Source organism: Taudactylus pleione, unplaced genomic scaffold, assembly GCF_031769625.1.
Source record: "Taudactylus pleione unplaced genomic scaffold, aTauple2 ptg000009l, whole genome shotgun sequence".
NCBI classification, from domain to species: domain Eukaryota; kingdom Metazoa; phylum Chordata; class Amphibia; order Anura; family Myobatrachidae; genus Taudactylus; species Taudactylus pleione.
The window spans coordinates 8,275,723-8,289,356 of record NW_028284412.1 but is presented as its reverse complement, the minus strand read 5'-3'; positions in this window follow the sequence as shown (position 1 = coordinate 8,289,356).

The window sequence follows — 13,634 nt, the reverse complement described above, 5'->3', positions numbered from 1 at the left end:
ATGAAGGGTTAGAAATTACTCCCTTTATAAATGAATGAGCTCCTCTAGTAACCTTCTATCCGTGACGCTTCTGTGACTTGTGAGTTTTCCTGTTTGTTTTCTTGGTATTTGTTTAACTAGTGTTTATAATGTATTTTTAATAGAGAAACTCGATATCATGTGCCTTTTTAGTATGCAGTTTTATGAGATTCTAAATGTAACCATGTGGATTGTAATTTCACACTACGTGGATGTTCTCATTTGCCTGTAATGTTGCACTAACTATGTTGTGAGATTTTGTATCATATTTTTAACTCTGATGAGTGATTGTGTATATGTACTGTGGATAATAACTCTTTATTGGGTCCATATATATGTATATTTGCAAGCCGCTTCTGTTAAATAACACATTAATTGGTAGCCATTGTAAGCTCAGCTGTTACTTATACTAATAATTTGGGAATAATGACATGGTTGCCAATATGATTGGCTATCAGTTCTTTAAAATTAGTGTGTTTACATCACCTGGCCAGCCCTTTGACAAAGTAATATACGAAACGTGTTAGGGCGTGGCCTAGGTGATTTATCCTCTGGTCCTTCTCGGCACCTGGTTCCTGGTGGTCAAAGTGGTTCCAGACGCCGCATCAGTAGTGATATGCACGGTGGACCGGTGTTCTTCCTGAAATGGTGAGCAGATTGCCTTTGGAGTTCTTGTGTTGAATCATGTGGTAACCTGCCCACACCACTATACATTTGGTATGAGTACATCTGTTACCAAGCTAATTCCTTTTATATGTCTTTATTATATTAAACATTTATGCACTATGGAGCACCCCTTGTAACATTTTCTATTTTAATATATATATATATATATATATATATACACTAGGGGTGAGCGGGTTCGGATTTCTGAAATCCGAACCCTCCCGAGCCCACCCGATCCGAGTCCTATCCGAGTCAGGCTCAACTTTTCCCGCCTGACTCGGATCTGAAATCGAGGCAAAACGTCATCATCCCGCCTTCCGAGTCTCGCGGGTTTTGGACCCTATATAAGGTACCCGCGTCGGCGCCATTTTCTCACTCGGCTGTGGACAGTGAAGAGGGAGGGTGGGAGTTAGGGCTGTGTAGTGTAGTGTAGTGCTGCTGTTGTCCACTACTTCAAAGTCCATAGGGGTTGGCTGTGTTGTGCTGTGCTGCTGTTGTTAATAGGGGCTGTGTCCATAGGGGCAGGCTGGACTGTGTTGTGCAGTCAGTTCTCCATAGGGGCTGTGTCCACTCCAAAGTCCTGTGCAGTGTCCCAGTCCTAAAGGGGTGCTGTAGTGTTGTCCAGGGGGTGCTCTGTCCATCAGGGGTGCCCCCCCCAAGTGCTAAAAAAATAATATATTTTCTGTGTTTGTGAATTGTGTGCGCAGTAGCCGCACGTGCATCAACAAAGTAGTGCCAAGCGTGTGCCTGTGTCATAAGTAAAGGGCCGGCTGGCTTGACCGTTAAGGGTGCTGTAACCCCCGAAAGTACACTCCAGTCCAAACCAAAAAAAAAATTATTTTCTGTGTTTGTGAATTGTGTGCGCAGTAGCCGCACGTGCATCAACAAAGTAGTGCCAAGCGTGCGCCTGTGTCATAAGTAAAGGGCCAGCTGGCTTGACCGTTAAGGGTGCTGTAACCCCCGAAAGTACACTCCAGTCCAAACCAAAAAAAAAATTATTTTCTGTGTTTGTGAATTGTGTGCGCAGTAGCCGCACGTGCATCAACAAAGTAGTGCCAAGCGTGCGCCTGTGTCATAAGTAAAGGGCCGGCTGGCTTGACCGTTAAAGGGTGCTGTAACCCCCAAAGTACACTCCAGTCCAAACCAAAAAAAAAATTATTTTCTGTGTTTGTGAATTGTGTGCGCAGTAGCCGCACGTGCATCAACAAAGTAGTGCCAAGCGTGCGCCTGTGTCATAAGTAAAGGGCCGGCTGGCTTGACCGTTAAGGGTGCTGTAACCCCCAAAAGTACACTCCAGTCCAAACCAAAAAAAAAATATTTTCTGTGTTTGTGAATTGTGTGCGCAGTAGCCGCACGTGCATCAACAAAGTAGTGCCAAGCGTGCGCCTGTGTCATAAGTAAAGGGCCGGCTGGCTTGACCGTTAAAGGGTGCTGTAACCCCCGAAAGTACACTCCAGTCCAAACCAAAAAAAAAATTATTTTCTGTGTTTGTGAATTGTGTGCGCAGTAGCCGCACGTGCATCAACAAAGTAGCGCCAAGCGTGCACCTGTGTCATAAGTAAAGGGCCGGCTGGCTTGACCGTTAAAGGGTGCTGTAACCCCCAAAGTACACTCCAGTCCAAACCAAAAAAAAAATTATTTTCTGTGTTTGTGAATTGTGTGCGCAGTAGCCGCACGTGCATCAACAAAGTAGTGCCAAGCGTGCGCCTGTGTCATAAGGAAAGGGCCGGCTGGCTTGACCGTTAAGGGTGCTGTAACCCCCGAAAGTACACTCCAGTCCAAACCAAATAAAAATTATTTTCTGTGTTTGTGAATTGTGTACGCAGTAGCCGCACGTGCATCAACAAAGTAGTGCCAAGCATGCGCCTGTGTCATAAGTAAAGGGCCGGCTGGCTTGACCGTTAAAGGGTGCTGTAACCCCCAAAGTACACTCCAGTCCAAACCAAAAAAAAAATTATTTTCTGTGTTTAGCCGCACGTATATATCAAATCGATATAACATAAATGGAGGACCAAACTTTCTCCGATAAAAATAAAATAGAGAAAGATCAAGAACCACTTCCTCCTAGTGCTGAAACTGCTGCCACTAGTCATGACATAGACGATAACATGCCATCAACGTCGTCTGCCAAGGCCGATGCCCAATGTCATAGTAGAGGGCACATACAATCCCAAATGGCAAAGTTCAGGAAAATGACCTTGAAAAAGACATTTAAATCAGCTGAAGAGAAACGTAAACTTGCCAGTATGCCATTTACGACACAGAGTGGCAAGGGACGGCTAAGGTCGATCCCTAGTATGTTCATGACTAGTGGTTCAGCTTCACATGACGATGGAAGCCCTCCTCCCACTAAAAAAATCACAAGAGTTAAGCTGGCAAAAGCACAGCGAAGAACTGTGCTTTCTAAGAAGATATCACAAATCCCCAAGGAGAGTCCAAGTGTGGTGGTGGTTGCGATGCCTGACCTTCCCAGCACTGGACGGGAAGAGGTGGCTCTTTCCACCATTTGCACGCCCCCTGCAAGTGCTGAAAGGAGCACCCACAGTCCACTTGCTGATATGCAAATTGAAGATGTCACTGTTGAAGTACAACAGGATGAGGATACTGGTGTAGCTGGCGCTGAGGAGGAAGTTGGCGAGGAGGATTCTGATGGTGATGTGGTTTGTTTAAATCAGGCTCCGGGGGAGACAGTTGTTGTCCGTGGGATGAAAAAGCCCATCACGGTCATGCCTGGGCAGAAGACCAAACATTCCACCTCTTTGGTCTGGCAATATTTCTATCCAAATCCGGACAACAACTGTCTTGCCATATGTACCATATGTAAAGGTGAAATAAGTAGGGGTAGGGATGTCAACCACCTAGGAACATCCTCCCTTATACGGCACCTGCAGCGCGTTCATAAAAAGTTACTGTCAAGTTCAGAAACTTTGGCTAAGACCGTAAGCAGTCCAGGGACACCTAAATCCCGTTGTCCTGTTGTATCCAAGCGCCTGCAAACCACATCGTCAACTCCCTCCTCGTCAATTTCCTCCTTAGTCAGGATCAGAAGTAGTCCTGCAGGCCATGTCACTGGCATGACTGACTCTCCTATCCGGGATTCCTCCGGAGGATCCTGCATTGCTACGCCTACTGCTGCTGCTGCTGCTGTTGCTGCTGCTGGGAGTCGTTCATCATCCCAGAGAGGAAGTAGGAACACCACTACTTTTACTAAACAATTGACCCTCCAACAGTCCTTAGCGAGGAGGATGAAGTACGACAGCAGTCATCCTGAAGCAAAACGTATAACTGAGGCCTTGACTGCTATGTTGGTGTTAGATGTGCGTCCGGTATCCGCCATTAGTGCAGAGGGATTTAGACAATTGATGGAGGTAGAGTGTCCCCGGTTCCAAATCCCGTCTAGATTCCACTTCACTAGGCAGGCGATACCGAGACTGTACAGAAACGTCAGAAAAAGTGTCCTCAGTGTCCTGAAAAATGTCGTTGTACACAATGTCCACTTAACCACGGACATGTGGACAAGTGGAACAGGGCAGACTAAGGACTATATGACTGTGACAGCCCACTGGGTAGATGTATCACCTTACGCAGCAACAGCAGCAGCGTCACCAGTAGCAGCATCTCAGAAACGCCAGCTCGTTACAAGGCAGGCTACGCTGTGTATCACTGGTTTCAGTAAGAGGCACACCGCCGACAACCTCTTAGAGAAACTGAGGGAAATCATCGCCCAGTGGCTTACCCCACTTAGACTCACCTGGGGATTTGTGATATCTGACAACGCCACCAATATTGTGCGGGCATTACATCTGGGCAAATTCCAGCACGTCCCATGTTTTGCTCACACAATAAACTTGGTGGTGCAGAATTTTCTGAAAAGCGACAGGGGCGTGCAGGAGACGCTTTGGGTGGCCCGAAAAATTTCTGGCCACTTTCGCCATTCAGCGACTGCGTGCCGAAGACTGGAGCGCCAGCAAACACTCTTGAACCTGCCCCACCATCACCTGAAGCAAGAGGTTGTGACGTGGTGGAACTCAACCCTCTATATGCTTCAGAGGATGGAGGAGCAGCAAAAGGCCATACAAGCCTATACATCCACCTATGACATAGGCAAAGGAGGGGGTATGCACCTGACTCAAGCGCAGTGGAGAATGATTTCTGTGTTGTGCAAGGTTCTCCAGCCCTTCGAACTTGCCACACGTGAAGTCAGTTCAGACACTGCCAGCTTGAGTCAGGTCATTCCCCTCATCAGGCTTTTGCAGAAGCAGCTGGAGAAAGTGAAGGAGGAGCTAAGACGGAGCGATTCCGCTCGGCATGTGGGACTTGTGGATGAAGCCCTTCATTCGCTTTGCCAGGATTCCAGGGTGGTCAATCTGTTGAAATCAGACCACTACATTTTGGCCACCGTGCTTGATCCTAGGTTTAAAGCCTATGTGGTGTCTCTCTTTCTGGCCAACACAAGCCTGCAGAGGTGCAAAGACCTGCTGGTGAACACACTGTCAGCTGAAGCGGAACGTGACACGTCAACGGCTCCTTCTTCATTTTCTCCCGCAACTGGGGTTGCCAGGAAAAAACTTAGGTATCCTAAGCAACCCGCTGGTGGTGATGCAGGGCAGGCAGGACCAAGTTTGGACATCTGGTCTGGACAGAAGGACCTGGCAACAATTTCTGACATGTCTACTGTCACTGCATATGATACTGTCACCATTGACAGAATGGTGGAGGATTACATCGGTGACAGCATCCAAGTAGGCATGTCAGACTGTCCATACCTGTACTGGCAGGAAAAAGAGGCAATTTGGAGGCCCCTGTACAAACTGGCTCTATTTTACCTGAGTTGCCCCCCCTCCAGTGTGTACTCCGAAAGAGTGTTTAGTGCAGCCGGGAACCTTGTCAGCGAAAGGCGTAGGAGGTTGCTTCCACAGAATGTGGAGAAGATGATGTTCATCAAAATGAATTATCAGCTCTTCCAGGGAGACCAGCCTCCATAAGGTACAGAGGGACCTGTGGTGGTGGATTCAAGTGGGGACGAGTTAATACTTTGTGAGGATGAGGATGTACACACTGAAGAGGGTGAGGAATCGGTGGATGAGGAGGATGAGGATGACATTTTGCCTCCGTAGAGCCAGTTTGTGCAGGGATACATTAATTGCCAGCTTGTTTTGTGGGGGCCCAAACGAACCAATCATTTCAGCCACAGTTGTGTGGCAGACCCTGGCGCTGAAATGATTGATTTGTTAAAGTGTGCATGTCCTGTTTATACAACATAAGGGTGGGTGGGAGGGCCCAAGGACAATTCCATCTTGCACTTCTTTTTTTTCTTTGCATTATGTACAGTTTGGGGCCTAGTTTTTCTAACTGCCATCCTGTCTGCCACTGCAGTGTCACTCCTAGATGGGTCACGTGTTTGTGCCGCCCACTCGTGTCGCTTAGCATAGTCATCCAGCTACCTCGGTGCAACCTTTTGGACATAAAAACACTATTGTGAGGTGTGAGGTGTTCAGAATAGACTGGAAATGAGTGGAAATTAAGGTTATTGAGGTTAATAATAGCATAGGAGCAGAAAAACCTACAAATTCTGAGATTTTAGCTGTTTTTATGCTTTTTAAAAAAAAAATACAGATCCAAAACACAAAACCCAGAACCCAAAACACGGAAGGGTGGTTTTGGCAAAACCAATCCAGATCCAAAACACGAAGAAAGATCCAGATCCAAAACCAAAACACAAAACACGAAAAGTGGCCGGTGCACACCCCTAATATATATATATATATATATATATACATATATATATATATATATACATATATATATATATATAATATATATATATATATATATATATATAAAGGGACACACCGGATAATCAACCTTAAGGTATTGTGATACTTGTTCAGTTATCCACCCGCAATTAACCACGGATTCAATCACAAGATCAATCTTCCTCTTGATGGCTGGCATTGGGTTAACATAATTTAATCGGTAGTTATTGCTATCAGCAAGCTGTCTTTTTACTTATTTGTCATAGTCAGAGAAATTTTGAATCACAATTGCTCCGCCCTTATCTGCGGGGCAAATCACAATCTGGTCATTGTCCCTAAGGGATCTTAATGCCTTTCTCTGATCTAATGACAAATTACCAAATTTACAGTCAGGGTGAGGGCTATTAAAATTACGTTCAGTCATCCTCAAAAAGGATCGGATACTAGCATGACTGTTAGAAGGGTCAAAAAACTTGGTTTAGAGAACATGGTGGACTTAATATAATCAACACTATTTCTAGTAGCAGTGTCCCTAAAAAATTCCTTGTGACATAATTTACGGCCAAATTTATAATGATCTATGGCCATATGCATCCTGTTGCACGCACTTCGGTGGAACGCGGAAGTTGGTGTATTCTTGGGACGGAAGTCCTGGTTGGAACGCACGCCGAGTGGCAGCGTGTAGTACACGCTGTTGGATTGCTTTCGCATGGGATGAGCACTAAGCCCTAACAGGTGAGATTGTTTGTCATCCCGTGACTTATGTTGCGATGCTGGTATGGGTGCCAATTATGTATTTGATTAATTACATTATGTCACAGGTGTTATGTGGGTATTTATAAGACTGGTGTGTCAGGGTTTACTTTGTTGCAGATGTTTTTGTGCATGCTGCGCTGTGTTGGATGCATCTCCTGATGAAGGACTTATTGGAGTCCGAAAACATTTGAGCACTGTATTACCTCTGTCTATATGTGAGTAATAAATAGCAGCCTTTTTTAATCTGTAAGAGGAATCTGGTGAGTGCCCCAATATTTTGTTTCTTTATTTTGATCTACTTATGTGGATTTGGGAAGGCACCCCAGTACGTTGTGTACCTACTGAAGATGTGAGTGTGGCCCTACTACTGGATATATATTTATATATTTATATATATATATATATATATATATTTCCACCAATGACCTAGCACACTCCTTACCTGTAAGCAATATACTGCAGTGCCCGCTACAAATTCAAATGTATAGTCCCAAAAGCGGCACTCGGCGGTCTGTCTTAAATTAATAGAGATGGCACAATAGGTGCTGCAATGTTTCGGGCTTTATTTGCCCATCGGGCAAACAAAGCCCGAAATGTTGCAGCACCTGTTGTGCCATATATATATGTAAATGCAGTATATACTGTTAAGTCCCACATAGTTCTATTATTACATTTTGCTATCTTAAAACCTTAACTAAGAATAAAGACAGAGACAGTAACTTGGATTAAAGGGGTTGCAAATCAGAAATTTTTATGGTGGCAGAAAGAAACAGCGCTACCTCGGCCATAGATCAATGCTAAAACTGGACTGGAAAGAACCTGCTTTCCCAGACTGGCCTTTCACTGGTCCCTCCATAAGACAGAGACTAGGTCCACCCCTGAGGTAATGACTAATTTGTCGTTCTCATAAGGGAAATGCCCCCCAATCACTGTTGCACCCTAACAGACCACCGATGACCACTGTCTTCCACATAGCTGCACCTCCTTTTGTTGGAAGAGCCTGGAGAGAATTAAACATTCCAATGAAAATAAAAAATAAACATACTGTACAAACCATTGCCAATGTGGACACAGGTCAGCTCCGTGTATTGGTGGAGGATGGGCACAGTCTGGAAAAATGTGTGATGTTTAATATTTGGATTAATTATATGGTGCCCAATGCTAGATAGGATGCTGTTTTTCCCACCATAATACAGCAACATACCTCCATACACTTTTTCAACATGTAAATATTGCGGCATTTCCGCAGAAAAAGGTTATAGATTGTATTACAGTACATGTAATGGTTGTAAGTGATTAATGATGTGATATGTTGTAACAGCATATGAGGAGAGGATTAATTAAATATTTCCTTAAATAATGAATACAGTAATTGCTGTGTTATCAGATGAGTTTTCAATACACAAATGTAAAGTTGGTGGGAAATAGTCCACTGATAGAGCATAGCAAGTAATGGCTCCAAAACATATATAATTGCCTAATTGGTATATACTGTATAGTGAGCTCATTAACTTAATTGCTTGGAAACTTGGGGAGACACAAGGAGAGAGAAGAGGGAGTAAATAATGATTCATTAATAGCGGTAATACTTACATAGTGTGAAATGTATTTAATTTTAAAAATGAAGTTGAAGTTGTAATTATTTCATATGGTGCTGCAGTTTCTATCTTTTAAATTCATCTAGAATTGATCTAAAATGTATTCAATTGAAAAAGAAAAACTAGTATCACAAGGGGAATCACTATGGCATGGCCGGCGGTTCGATTCCCGGCAGCGGCAGCCCGACACTGGAACAGATCCCAGCAGAGGCTGCTCGACAGGGCTGGAAATCCCGATCATCGTAAGGTAAGTAATGACTAACCTAACCTAACCCCCTAACCCTAACCCTCCTTAGGGGTACCTAACCCTAACCTCCCCCCAAGTGCCTAACCCTAATCCCCCCTGTAAGTGCCAAACCCTAACCCTCCCTACCCCTAGCCTAACCCTAACCCTCCCAGGTGGCCGCATAACCCTAAGTCCCCCCCAGGTGCGCTAAACCTAACTCTCCCCCCCCGCGGCTGTCTGTTCGCGGCACCCGGTATCCCTTCGATCGGGATGCCGGGTGCCGGTCTCCCGGCGTCGGTGAAATGAGCAACCTCTACATCTAGACACCGGGCATTTCACCCTCGCCAGGATATGACAGTCGGGAAGCCAGCTGTTGGTATAATGTCAGCCGGCTTTCCGATTGCATCCCTCAAAGGGGATTAATATCTCCCTCTATTTAGGTTCCTTCTCTCATTTTGCACATTCAAGCATTGTGGCGGATTTTACCTAGAGGCTGCGAGGCTGCAGCCCCCCCAGTACGATCCTCCACTTCAGTGAGCCAGTGCAGTCTGTGACAGCACTAGCTACACTGTGACTGGAGATGGCTTCCTATTGGAAGCGCCACCTGCCAGTCACGCACAGATCAGGCAGTCCAAGGGGGAGGTGTCTCCTCCCCCTGGGACTGCCAGTCTGGGCTATCATAGCAGAGAGCGGCTTCCAGTGGAAGCCCCTGCTCTGCCTTTCGGGCAGCCCTGCAGGGCATCTTGGGGCTGCTACCAATGCAGGTCTAGTGTTATGCACATGCTACCGCTGCTCATGCGCAAGTCCCGGTGTCTGACATTCATTGTGCAGGTGCCGAGACCAGAAGCAGTGGCAGCCCCCCTCAGGTATGAGGGCAGGAGCTTCTGCTGTTTATAACCATCTTCTAACTAACAAATCATATCAAACTATTTTGTTTCCTCTCTCTCTCTTATCTTTGTCTTCCCTTATTCCCTTTCTATCTCCCTCTCTGCCCCCTCTCTCTCTTTGATTCTCTCTCAATCTCTCTTTCTTCTTCTTCTCTCTCCCTCTGACTTCCTCCTTCTCTCTCTCTCTTTGTATATATATATATATATATATATATATATAGCATGCAACTCAACAATTCTTCAAGCAAGTAAGCTAATGGGCACTTTACATTTACCAATTATTTATGTACTTCATTGCCATCACAATCATCATTACATTCCTATCATAGTTATTTTTATGTACCCATCAGTGTACCCTACAGTGGCAGGTGGGGAGTTTGACTAGGGCGGTACACCTGTCAAACCGTAATGCAGGGTCCTAAGGCAAGCTCAGTGATGACAGAAACCTCCCACGGAGCAGAAGGGCTTTTGCCCTTCTGCTCCACGGGAGGTTTCTGTCCTCCATGAGCTCGCCATTAGGACCCTGCGTTACGGTTTGACAGGTGTACCACTCCATTTTAGTCATCATTGTAGATATTTATCTCCTAATCTAACTACATACAACCATTACTACAGTATACCAGTAAAAGAATGCCTACCAAATGCACCACTTAGTGCATGTCCGTAGAAAGTCCGTTTAGCATCACCCAGTGTATCTGTGCAGAAAGTCCTTTCTTCATACAATCAGTATTAATATTCTTAAAGGAAAATATTGCAAATGGAATCACTTATACATGTTAAGTAAGACGACTCTTCAGCTTCTATGTTCATCCACATTAAAAATCCAGCCCAGGAATGGAGAAAACTTGACCATTCTCTTTTAACACAAATTATGTGTTACAGTAGTTTTGATTATTGTCTTTGTTACTTATTAATATATTTTTTAAACGCTTTCCACATTTCACATAATTTTCTGTAAAATCAGGGATGGACGACATTGAGATACCATTTAGATGATCTAAAACACCATGCCAAGTCTGCAAATCAAAGTAGAAATATAGAAATGATTACAAATATCTCACCAACTTGGATTCACTTTTGGAATATATATGTACACACTCCAAGTGGACTGGCCAATTTTGTAAGGTTTTTTTTTAGATTTATTTGTATTTGTAATGTTTTCATATAATTATGTACAGTATGTTTGCAATTTTTTCTTAACCTACGTATCACTGTACAGTATGTCACTGCATCATACAGTATTTTTCTCTTAATCATCTATGGCATTCTCATCCAATTTTGTTCATATTTTATTTCATTCATTTTATTTTGTATTTACTTTTATTTTAAATGTATTTCATTCTAATAATGAATATTAGTATCATCCATATTTTATTACCATTTTTTCACTTTACTCAAGCTTCATTTCATGTTGTGTGCCCAGGTTTCACAAAATGAAGAACACTAATATTTAATGGGTTTTACAGCACATTTATACCGTTTTTCCATCTGCAACAATCTGTTTTACTTAAAAGGTACATTTTCAATTTTCCATGGATGTTTTCTTTTATTAATGATGAGCAACACTTTGTGGCATGTCCTTTGAATTTTCAGGAATGTACCACTTTATAGTATAAACTTTTTAAAACATTTCCTTTATTAAGTTGATGTTTTACATTGTTCACCTTATTAAATCCATATGTTACACAGATGAAAAAAAGCCTTCCACAAATTGTAGTGTGCAATGCAGCTGATAAATGTAATAAAAACTCATTTTATTAGTCACTCTGTTTTTTGTAAGGAACACAAAATCTTTTAGAATACAAGTTAAATTTGTACACACTTTAAATTGTATTTATCTTTTTTGTTCAATCAAATTAAAACTAACTGTTATGAACTTTATTCGATTTATCATTTCCAGTCACTAAGCAAATATAAACCCCTCCCCCAAAATAAATGTTTATGCAACACCGTAACTTCATAGCATTAGATTTGAGCATATTTTACAATATTAAACATACAAATGTATCTAAAGATCACCTTAATCAAAATTGGTGTGCATTAATTGGCAACATGCATATTCAAAATCAATACACTTAAAATGCAGTGAATAAAAGTATGATTGTATACGGCTTGAGTTGAAAAACACAGATAATCATTTATTGCTGCATGGTTAAAACCTTATATGAATAAATAGTACAAATGAGTAAATAATTCAATCATATATAGTAAAAATCATAATCAGTAAGAAAAATATAGTAAAATAAAAAGTATGGAAAATTTGATGGATGCCAAAAATATAATGATGGTTCTTGTGTAGTGTCCTGTTAAAGTACACACTGCATTAATCCAAATGGCAATCAGTAATTATGAACAAAGGCCTCAATAATAAAATCCGGGCTATTGTCCAGCTTTAAAAGTAATTACCAGCCTTAGGGTGCACAGTGACGTCCTAACCTTCAGCAATAATGCCGGCACAGTGGTGTAGAGTTGGAGTGGTGCTGCTGGAATCTGATGGATAGTGCCTGTCATGCTATTGAGGAAATTGTGGGTTCTCCACGACGAAACGCGTCTAGCACCCCACTGGCGATCATTCTACCAAACATTGTGACCTCATTGCGGACTTTCCGGAATGGCACTATCCATCAGATTCCAGCAGCACCACTCCAACTCTACACCACTGCAGGCAATATTGCTGAAGGTTAGGACGTGACTGTGCACTCTAAGGCTGGTAATTACTTTTAAAGCTGGACAATATCCCGGATTTTTATTATTGAGGCCTATGACTTTGTTCATAAATACTGATTGCCATTTGGATTAATGCAGTGTGGACTTTTTAACAGGACACTACACAGGAACCATCATTATATTTTTTGGCATCCATCAAATTTTTTATATTTTTTATCTTATAATTTTTTCCTTACTGATTATGGTTTTTCTTATATATGATTGAATTATTTACTCATTTGCATTATTTATTCAATATATGGTTTTAATAATGCAGCAATAAATGATTATCTGTGTTTTTTAACTCAAGCTGTATACAGTCATACTTTTATTCACTGCATTTTAAGTGTATTGATTTTGAATATGCATGTTGCCAATTAATGCACACCAATTTTGATTAAGGTGATCTTTAGATAAATTAGCTGTTACAATTACCTTTAGCGCGGTTCATCCTATTATTTGATCTATTTTGTTTATGCAAGGAGGTTGACACCCTCCCTTGACCCCGCAGCTCATTGACAGCGCCACTTTTCAATCTGCGTTTCTTTGTTGTATTCATACAGATGTGTCCTCTTACATCCTTGCTGATCACACTACAAATGTGTGACCGCATCATGCCATGAGATTACCCACAACAGCATATGCTACCGTATGCTATGGCACGCACAACGATTGCACCATGCAATCCTATGGAGTTGCTGGTGTGAACGCAGTGTGCGTATCTACTCGCCGGCTCATGCCTCGCGCCATGCGTGGCACTACTTGCCACGTATGCAGCAAAGATGCAAGAGGTCATATCTGTATTAGCATTAAGGAATATGCATACAAATATGGGCTACGGCTTGGAAGTCTAAAAACGCTATTTGTCCTTTATCTACTTTGGGTCTGTGTGTCCTGTTACTTGTGTTTTAGGTGTAGATGTACTAAGTCTTGGAGAGAGATAAAGTGGAGAGAAATAAAGTACCAACTAACCAGCTCCTAACTGCCAGTTTGCAAACCCAGCCTGTAAATTGGCAGTTAG